Raw genomic sequence first — 9,177 nt, 5'->3', positions numbered from 1 at the left:
AGCAAGGGAAGGAGGTGGGCCTGGAGGCGGAGCTGAAGACGACGCTGGCGGGGAGAGTGCGTCATGACGTCATGGCAAGGAATCCTTATATACAGGCTCCTGGACGCCATCTCGGTCTTTCGAGGCTGGAAGTCGGGTGTTCGGTATGTGTGTTGTCTTTTTGAGGTTGCTAAGTGGGTTCGTGGCTCGAGGCGTGCAGGCCTTGGCAGTTAAAGTCTCCTTAAACTGACTGGCATTCTTAGGCCAGTCCCAAGCCAGTGCGTGATCCACAAGATAAGGATGGTGGAGGATTGCGCGTTGGGTGCGGGCTCGACCTAAACTCAACTACTCGGTTTTTTGGGCGGAACTGCGGAACAACCTCGGCTCGTATGCTCTGCCTCTGATGAAGCCTGTGTTGGTAGGGACATCTGAGACTGTTGATGAATGCCAACAGCTCTGATGGCGGCGCATGCCGAGTCAGCCACCCTAGTAGGCCTTTTTCCATGACCTGGGCCGGAGCCGCTTCCTGCTGGGAGGCCGTTAATTGGGGTAATCCACGTGGTTCTTGAAATCACTGCATTCTGCACCATTGATTCCATCAGTGGTTCTTAATTTGAACTTTGTGCAATGCACCCGATACGCATGCAATGGGTGATGTAAACGGTTTGCATCGGTGATGGAGAAACGACGACATGCCCAATTTAGAACAAACTGAACTAAAAGAACTCTAATTTTTCCTTAGGTATGCTAGGCACGAGTGCAGTGTGGCTTTTGTTGGCTTCTGATGGACAGGTAAGAAACGTAAATACAGTGGGAAGAATGAAATCTGCTTAAAAGTGGTCTTTTTGTTAAGCCTATGATGGTTTAAGAGTAGTGGACAGAAGGGATTTCTGAAAAATTGTATTCTGAGGCTTAAATACTTAAAGACATGAATGTTGAACTTGGTTGCACAGTATGATTGACTGGGTGTTCTTTGTGTCTGTTTTCTAGCTCTGTGCCAAAGGAATGAGAACAGTCACTGGGGTAAGTTACTGACACTCCCTCACAAAGGGAAGCTAGGGTGACAGTCTTTGAGTGCCACAATGATGACATTTTATTTGCTACTCTTGACTGTGAGGATGACGAGAATTATTAACCACCGTTATACTAACTGAGGCACACAAAATGGTGATTTAGAGAACATAGAGGATGCACCTAAGTTTACATGAAGCTGTTTTCTTCCCAGATCCAGAAGTGCAAGCATCACGCTCTAGCCATGGGCAGACAGGTGAGAAGCATTTTCAGTCATATTACCCAGTACCTTTCAGTTATTTTTAAAGGGATAACAAGTTGTCAATATTGCTGATGTTTAGGGTTTTCCTGCCTTTTTCAAACGGGAACTTCTGCATTCTGATATTTTACTTAATGCCAGGGGACACCTGAAACAGATACTATGATGGTTGCATAGTTCAGCAGATTGAATTGTGAAGAGATCTACCATTTATTTGTCTGATGTGTCTGGTGTTGGACAGGTTTGCTGTTCATAGTATAAGCAAAGTACCACTACTGAATCTGGTTTCATTTTTGTAGAAAGAACTGTAGAAAGAACTAGCTGAAAGCTGACGTGCGTGGTAAGTAAAATTATAATGAAACATCGGTAATGGGGCAAACGTGACAGAAGGCCAGTGGCGTTCAGGGTTGCCTTGTAAATACATAGGAAGCATTCATTTGTGCCATGAAGATTTTGAATGCTGTTCTCAATGCACTGAATGCCAGAGCCTGTCCTGTTACCTTTAGTAAGATGTTATGATTTGTAAAAGCAGCCTGTATGATGATAAGCAAAAACTGACTGAACATGAAGGTCTTAATTATTAGCTCTACCTGATTTCAGGCCTTTTCTTGGATTTATGAGGAGAAAATTCATCTTTGGCTATTGTAAAACCACTCTTATTTTGTAGGTGGTGGACTTGAGTCTTTGACCTGTTTGGACTGGCTTTAGTTTTTTTGGTAAGTGTCAGTTTAAAAACATTTCAATAAACTCAAAACTTACTGAAAATGCTGATAACGTAGTGCTTCACTACCAAGCTACTGATTACTGCATATTTGCTTAGTGAACGCTTGTTATGCATGCTCCGGATAGGGTTTTTGTAATGATGTTGATCAAATGTCTGACCTGAAGTGAGCGTGTAGACAAATCTAACACTGAAGAACCCTGTGTGACAAGTAACTGAGGAGAGAATTGAATGTTATTTGACATGCTAATGAAAGATGTTTTTTCTTCTAGCTACTGGATCCACATTTTACCTGTGGATGGCATGCTCAGGGTAAGACGAGGAAACAGGTCTTGGGCTTCTGGTCCTCAGGTTTATATTGCTGAAATGTGATCGTTGTTGACTGTTAGTGTTGCCAACCACTAGGCAGTTGGAAGAAATACGCAGTCTTAAATTTTTTTGTTTTTCAGGTGCAGATTTTGGAAACCTTTTCTATAAAGGTAGGTATTTTGTTAAATCTTACCTAATCTTACTAAGCAAGATGCTGTTAGTGATGATTTTTGAAATTTAAAACAGATGGGAATCTCTCTGAAAAAAAGTGAAGATTTTTTAAAAACTGAAACAGTACCTGGGAAAATTTAGAAATTGACCTATTAACTTACTCCCTGTTACTAAATTTGAGTCCATTTCTGCAGGTGTGAAGAGGTGTGTTGGCTACAGGTCTGGAGCAGAGTTTTTAAGCAAAGGTATAGTGTCACGTTTGTTTTTTGTGTTAAATGTTTTAAAGCCGATACAATGATGATAACATAGTTCAGCAGATGAACAGTGATGAGCAATGTTGTCTTTCGCTCCTATCTGATGTATCTGGCTGCAACAATCCTATTTCTAACCTCAAAAAGGGGAATTAGCCATTGTCCCACGAAAAACATTCAGGGGTTTGGATAGCTAATGTCTCATACAAATGTTCTATTGCATTTAAGGATTAAGTCACATTTGGAGAAGTGCAGGTAGTATTTTTGTGAGGAAATGTTTGTGGCTTATATGTAAATCTGTAGCTAATACCAGAATGGGTTATTTAGCTGTTTTAGTTTTTAAGTAAGTTGATCATTGCACTTTGATTCACAGCAAAATTGAATAGGAAGTTCTGAGTTCCCATATTCCCTGTACACCTCATTGTTGATAACCCCGCCACCAGAATGGACCTTTTGTTAAAATTACGAACCTACATTGACCTCATTACCACCCAAAGTCTATCGTTTGACATTAGGGTTCATTCATGGTGGTGTGCTTTCTATGGGTTTGGACAAGTGTATGATGAAGTAAGTGAATCCACCATTATACATGAAAGATTCAGAATAGGTTCACTGCCTTAAATGTTACTTTTCCAAAAGTTAAAGATGAAAACTGGGTTACAAAAATGGGGGAAATTAAGTGGGGCAAATAGACAACGAACGTCCTTTTTTAATCAAACAGGCAGACCTTCCATTGTGAAGATTTCAAGGTAAGTCCGTCTTTGGTATGTGTAATATGTTAAGATGTAACCAGTGATGTAATGATTCTGCCAAATGAAACAGAATGATATCACTAATAAAACCGTTCCATTTTTATTCTGAGGTTACTTGACTAACATTGCTTATGCAAACTCCTTTTACCATGATTGATACATGATCTTTGTTTTTAGGGCATTTATGACGTCAGTCATGCAGCTGACCTGTTGAGGTAAGCCTTCAAAACATCAGCAGTGTTGTCTTATTCCAGAATACATGATGATCTCACCCAAACTTGAACTCTCTCACTGATTACTTGATGATGATAAAAGATCTGATATTCTGTGTACTTCAAATACCTTTAGAATTGAAATATGGAAATGCAACTGAAAATAGCTTTGTTCCTGCAGGCCGCTGGATGGATGCTGATGGATAGATCAACTTTCAGTTTAAATAAATTTTTATAAACCATCTGGTCAAGTCTGCTTATTTCATCTTTAATGGGATGAAGGCAAGAAAATGGGACACCTTTGTATATAAGACCCCATAGCGCTAGCTCCCCTAGTGTGATACAGCCTGTTGGTTTTCTCAGGTTTGAAAGTGCAATTAATGCCAAGGAACAACTGCAACCCTTCCTTAGTGGTCCCCTTAATGTCCAAAACGGGCAACTGCACCATCAAAACACCAATACAAAGATGAAATTGCACCAAGCAGATGCTCTTAATGTCAACAGTGGTACTGAATGCAGAATTGGAAAACTTGCCTTTGCTGAAAGACCATGGTGATGAGTCTGGCAAGTGTTAGATGCCGCAATTGATGTGTGGGGGTGACTGGTTGTCTCAGGTCTCCCCCAGAAGATGCATATTTTAAAAGGAAAGCCTAGAAAATGGGGCAAAACCAAATTTTGAGGTCATTAGTACTGTGGGTAAACAGTCCATTAGGAAATCGTTATTTAGGAGAACTAATTGTACATCAAATGAGGCATGCACTTAGGTTACTTTATGAGAGTTATACCCAGTGGGTTGCCAGTTACTCCCTATGTTCCCAGAGAAATTGTTAGCTCTTTGGCTTGTAACAAAAGCCCCAATAGTACCTGCCAGTCAAGTTTCGGCTCACTTGCCAGTTGAGCACTTGGAGCTGGAACACTGCCTCGCCATGTTGCCATTTCTCTGAGGATTTCCCCATTTGATAGCTTTGCTATGAATATTGCAAATCTGGATAAAAGTGGCCACTTACCCAAATATTAGGTGCTGTTGGTTTCTGTCAGTTAAGAGTATGAGGAAATAAATACATTCTGCTTTGACCTCTGTTAGCTCTATCCACATTGATGTCCATGCTTCAAAGTTTTAAGCTTTTTTTCCTTGCTGTTCAGGAAAGGTCCAGCACTGTCTTTCCCCAAAAGTAAGACCTAGCTGAACCATCAGCTCGAATGCGTTTTTGGAGAAAAATAAGAGAGAGCTGATGGTCAGGCCAGACCATCTTATTTTCAGGGAAACATGGTAGCTCTTAAATTATACCACTACTTGGCATGTATTTGTTCCTATTTTCCCAAGCTTGTTACTCAATAGGTGGTAAATATTAACTGAAAGATGTGATCAGTGAATCTTTTAGAAGTTTTGGGATGGGGTGACAAAAGGCTGAAGATAAAATACCCTGATTTTGAAGTGGGGCATAAGTTCCTATCATGGACTGTGGTCTGGATGACTGCAGTTAGGTGAACGCGATAGCTGGCTGGTGGAAAACTACCCAGAAAGTGAAAGATGAAGCAAATCTGAAGGGACTAGTACAGGCATTAAACCTGTCTCATGATAAACTTGGGTGATGAAAAATACTGGTCTTTTGAGTGCTACGTGCTAAGTTTTAATCTTTTCAATGACGGCAAAATAGGAATTACCTCCATTTTATGGATAAATAGTATAGTTACCAGAGGCTACAGGTAGCTGACAGTCAATATACTAGTTCATCATATTTGTAATTGACAGAATTAATACTGAAGCATTTCTGAGTACCAGAAGAAAAGGCCAAAACCACTACAGGCAGGAGTATTAATCTTGATCTGAAAAGTTAGTGTTTGTGCTTGGGATGGGGGAATGCTGGCTTCACAGAAGTTGAGGCTTTGTGGAACGTGAACCCTGTATCCAAAAGGACTGCTGCTTTAAACACTAACATGACGTTAGGCTGGCAATGGTGGGAGGTTGGACTAAGAATCTGATCTGCTCATTCTAGTAAACATTCTACAACCTGTCACATGGACTGGGAAAGCTGTGGGCCAATGGGGTGTGTAGGTTGCTGTTACAGCACTGGTAACTAGTTTGAATCACTGCTTTCTGGACTTCCAATATCCTCATTGATTTGGTCCCCTGAAAAATGACACCCATTTACTAGGAGATCCCACGTAAATGGGTTTCATTGAGGAAATGGAAAACCTGTTAATTGATCCAACCCATCACAGCCAACAAACAGTTTGAGTTGAGTACACCATGTGTCTTGTATGTCCTGCCAACATCACAGGACCGCCGTGCAATGATAGTCTCAAACTAGAAAGCTGGATTCTGGAATTCAAAACCAGTGCTTGTTGATCCTTCAAATGTCATAGCTTTTAAGGTAAATTGATTTTCATCTTTAAAAAATCTGTGTGTGTACAGATTTTTAAAAAAGGATCCTCAAGCTCTTTCACATCTCTGGGATTAAAAATGATAAATTTTATGCTTCAGGTGTAAAGCTAGGGAAAGTGTTGGTGTACTGATGAGAAAGCCGAGAGTGGACCTGTAGTGACCCACCTGTTCACCCCAGGCATTTAAAGGAAGGTCCGTGCCAAGAATTAAGCTGGCATAGCAACAAGCTGCCAGCATTTGAGGCAGTCTGCTTTAAGAGGTGTTCCCTCTTCTCTGCATGGCTTCGTGTAACAATTTACCAAATATCAATATCACTCTGGGTCTCCCCTACCAGGCTGAAATCTCTAAATGAGGACCACAATTTATTTCCTTGCCCCTCCAGCTTCTAGCCCAGAGTTGGGTATGTATGAGTCAAACATTGACAATTCACGGATGCTTATTGGGCACCTACTATAGGCCAAATGGTGTTTTCAGTGCTGGGAACAGATCCTGGAGAACAAACAAAAATCCCTGCTCTCAGGGAGCTTACATTCTAGTCTGGCAAACTAAGCAAAACGTATCAGACAAAGGGATTAGTGTTACAGGGGAAAATACAGTGGGGGATGAGGGCGGAGAGTGCTGGTGGGAGGTAGGGGCTCATATAGCGTTGTCATCCTCACTGGAAAGCATTTGAGCAAAGACGGTATTAGGGTGTGAACAATGGAATTACTTGGAGGCAAGTTGCTGGGGTAGCTAGGGCAAAGGCCTGAACATGGTCTCATGCCTGGTGAACACCAGGAAAAGCAAGACGCCTGTGTGAGTGGAGCAGAGGGCGCGTGGAGGTGTGTGGGAGGACACCGTCGGGTAGTGAAGTGGCAGGTTATGCCAGTTTTGAGGCCAATGTAAAGACTGGCTTTTCTCTGATAGGGGGTCGCTGGAGCATTTTGAGAGAGGACTGCTCTTCCCTAACAGACTGCTGACTGGTGAGGAATTATGTGTAAAGTTTGTGTATTCTTGTTCCCTCGTTTATGTTATATATGTGCCCTTTTCTGATTCGGAAAACTTGGAGAGGCATATTTAAAGATTACAAATTTGGGTACTCCTTCCTTTATACAGCATTATATTATCATTCTGGAATTTCAGTTATTAAATCTCGACGTTGAGTATGTCATTTTAATGTTTTGTGTGACAATAGGAAGTACACATGAAGCACTTCTGCCCACTTATACCACGTACAGTTTTTTCCTAGAAAAACCATGTGCCTGTGTTTTTTACAAGCTGAATTATTATCTGCTTTGTCCATAGAACGTCATTTTTACTTGAAAAAAAGACTGGCAAATTAAGATCATATTCATATTTGGCAGATATTTTCTCAAAAATAAAGTAAGTTTGGAAAAAACTGATGGTATTTATTTGTTGCCAATGATAAAGTTGAAGCTTTCAAATGAAAATTAGAATTTTGGAAAGTGTATGTCACTGTGCACTTACAGCTTCTCCATACTTGGACTTGTGATGGGATCAGTAGTGATATTAATGTGATTTTTTAGAAATTGTATAATGAAATGTGTTAACATTTGGAAGATTTGCATAACAGTGAACCAATCATTTCCAAATGATCAATGTGTAATGTTAAAAATTATTCATAGGTAAAAGTTGTATTCAAAATACGACATAGACCAATGGACTTTTAGAAAAGTTCATTTATATAGTTCAGATTCCACATTGCAAGAAACCATTAAGGAACTTGTTAAGTTCTGGTGTAGTATCAAGGAAGAATATCTGTAACTATCAGAGAAGGCTATTAAAATACTCCTCACCTTTCCAACTTCATATCTGTCTGAAGCCAGATTTTCTTTGTACATTTCAATCAAAACAATGTGTCAAAACACATAGAATACTGAAGCAGATATGAGAATCCCGTGTCTTCTATTAAGCCAGACATGATTTGCAGAAATGTAAAACAGTGTCACTCTTCTAATTTTTGTTTTAGAAAATACTTATTTTTAAAATAAAAATATGCTATTGGTGTTAATGTAATGGGTTATTTTAAAGTGAATTAATAAATACATGAGAAATCTTAATTCCTACCTGCTATAGTAGTACCGTGTTTCCCCGAAAATAAGACCTACCCCAAAATAAGCCCCAGTTAAGATCGTCAGCCAGACGGACACATTTAGTACGCATGACGATGTTCCAGAAGATGACATGACTATTTGAATAAACGTAGATTGTTGTACATGAAAAAATAAGACGTCCCCTGAAAATACGCCCTAATGCATCTTTTGGAGCAAAAATTAATATAAGACCAGGTCTTATTTTCGAGGAAACATGGTAGTAGACCTCTTTAGAGCTCTTTGGAATCCTCAATATTTTTTAAAGAATGTAAGGAGTCCTGAGATCAAAAAGCTAAATCCATTGCCTTACATGCAGGAGACTGACTGAAATGTGCACAGCGTATATGACTGTTTATATAGATACCTCATCTAATATTTTTTACTGTGTACCTGGTTATTTTTCATGTTACGGGGAAAAGTATCCTTGAGGCAGTATCCTTAAGATGAGCTATGTGTTATCAAAAAATCAACAGCAAGGAATGTGACCATTGTCAGTGTTCTGGCTCTTCAGAGGGGAACTCTGGGAAGGGGAGAGCAGCTATATGATGCATTGTTTTATTCAACCAAAGCCCAAGAGCATAAAACAGTCCCATCAGACTCATCGTCTGACACATCTCTTCCCAACAAGGAGAATCTGTTCCTAAGACAAAGCCCTCTGGAAGCTAATAACTCTGTTGTAGCTGGCAGTTGCTTACCTGTTTTTAAAACTTGCAATATAGGATGAATCTAAATTCCCTAGGAGGTTGGAGATTGGATTTGAAATAAACTCGGCTTCCTGTTTACAATTAGTCTGTCCATTTCAAAATCCTGGTTGTGTTGTTTTCAACTTTATTAGTAAGTAGTTCCTTAATTTTTGAGAAAATATTTAAAATTTCACTCCACCTTAGTGATAAAGATCTAAAATAGTGACCTTTCCCTGGATTTCAGAAAAAGCTTTTTTTTTCCCCCCGACAGGCAGGACTGAAGGAAAGCTGAGTGACTAGGTCTCTGAGATACCAACACAAGATTGATTGACACTGGGAACCCGGGACCT

General features: G+C 40.0%; 1 long non-coding RNA gene and 10 other non-coding genes across 11 annotated transcripts; all 11 read left to right on the top strand.

Annotated features, from left to right (window-relative positions):
• The first annotated feature begins 11 nt into the window (after positions 1-11).
• On the top strand, positions 12-3,838 carry LOC117014643 (uncharacterized). Its single transcript, XR_004421561.1, has 11 exons — positions 12-143; positions 722-771; positions 970-1,002; positions 1,205-1,246; positions 1,549-1,589; positions 1,917-1,965; positions 2,243-2,282; positions 2,420-2,449; positions 2,645-2,695; positions 3,423-3,450; positions 3,631-3,838. It is a non-coding gene; the product is annotated as an uncharacterized LOC117014643 (long non-coding RNA).
• LOC117015507 (small nucleolar RNA SNORD74) lies at positions 369-448 on the top strand. The gene has a single exon (XR_004421739.1). It is a non-coding gene; the product is annotated as a small nucleolar RNA SNORD74 (small nucleolar RNA).
• Positions 831-892, top strand: LOC117015519 (small nucleolar RNA SNORD75). The gene has a single exon (XR_004421751.1). It is a non-coding gene; the product is annotated as a small nucleolar RNA SNORD75 (small nucleolar RNA).
• LOC117015500 (small nucleolar RNA SNORD24) lies at positions 1,055-1,137 on the top strand. Its single transcript, XR_004421733.1, has one exon. It is a non-coding gene; the product is annotated as a small nucleolar RNA SNORD24 (small nucleolar RNA).
• LOC117015517 (small nucleolar RNA SNORD77) lies at positions 1,407-1,478 on the top strand. Its single transcript, XR_004421749.1, has one exon. It is a non-coding gene; the product is annotated as a small nucleolar RNA SNORD77 (small nucleolar RNA).
• LOC117015508 (small nucleolar RNA SNORD44) lies at positions 1,782-1,845 on the top strand. The gene has a single exon (XR_004421740.1). It is a non-coding gene; the product is annotated as a small nucleolar RNA SNORD44 (small nucleolar RNA).
• Positions 2,104-2,168, top strand: LOC117015518 (small nucleolar RNA SNORD78). Its single transcript, XR_004421750.1, has one exon. It is a non-coding gene; the product is annotated as a small nucleolar RNA SNORD78 (small nucleolar RNA).
• Positions 2,492-2,576, top strand: LOC117015503 (small nucleolar RNA SNORD79). Its single transcript, XR_004421736.1, has one exon. It is a non-coding gene; the product is annotated as a small nucleolar RNA SNORD79 (small nucleolar RNA).
• Positions 2,737-2,816, top strand: LOC117015509 (small nucleolar RNA snR60/Z15/Z230/Z193/J17). The gene has a single exon (XR_004421741.1). It is a non-coding gene; the product is annotated as a small nucleolar RNA snR60/Z15/Z230/Z193/J17 (small nucleolar RNA).
• On the top strand, positions 3,489-3,566 carry LOC117015504 (small nucleolar RNA SNORD47). Its single transcript, XR_004421737.1, has one exon. It is a non-coding gene; the product is annotated as a small nucleolar RNA SNORD47 (small nucleolar RNA).
• Positions 3,705-3,781, top strand: LOC117015502 (small nucleolar RNA SNORD81). Its single transcript, XR_004421735.1, has one exon. It is a non-coding gene; the product is annotated as a small nucleolar RNA SNORD81 (small nucleolar RNA).
• Positions 3,839-9,177: the final 5,339 nt, after the last annotated feature.

This window comes from Rhinolophus ferrumequinum, chromosome 22 (assembly GCF_004115265.2).
Source record: "Rhinolophus ferrumequinum isolate MPI-CBG mRhiFer1 chromosome 22, mRhiFer1_v1.p, whole genome shotgun sequence".
NCBI classification, from domain to species: domain Eukaryota; kingdom Metazoa; phylum Chordata; class Mammalia; order Chiroptera; family Rhinolophidae; genus Rhinolophus; species Rhinolophus ferrumequinum.
This window is presented reverse-complemented; position numbering and strand designations above follow the sequence as displayed.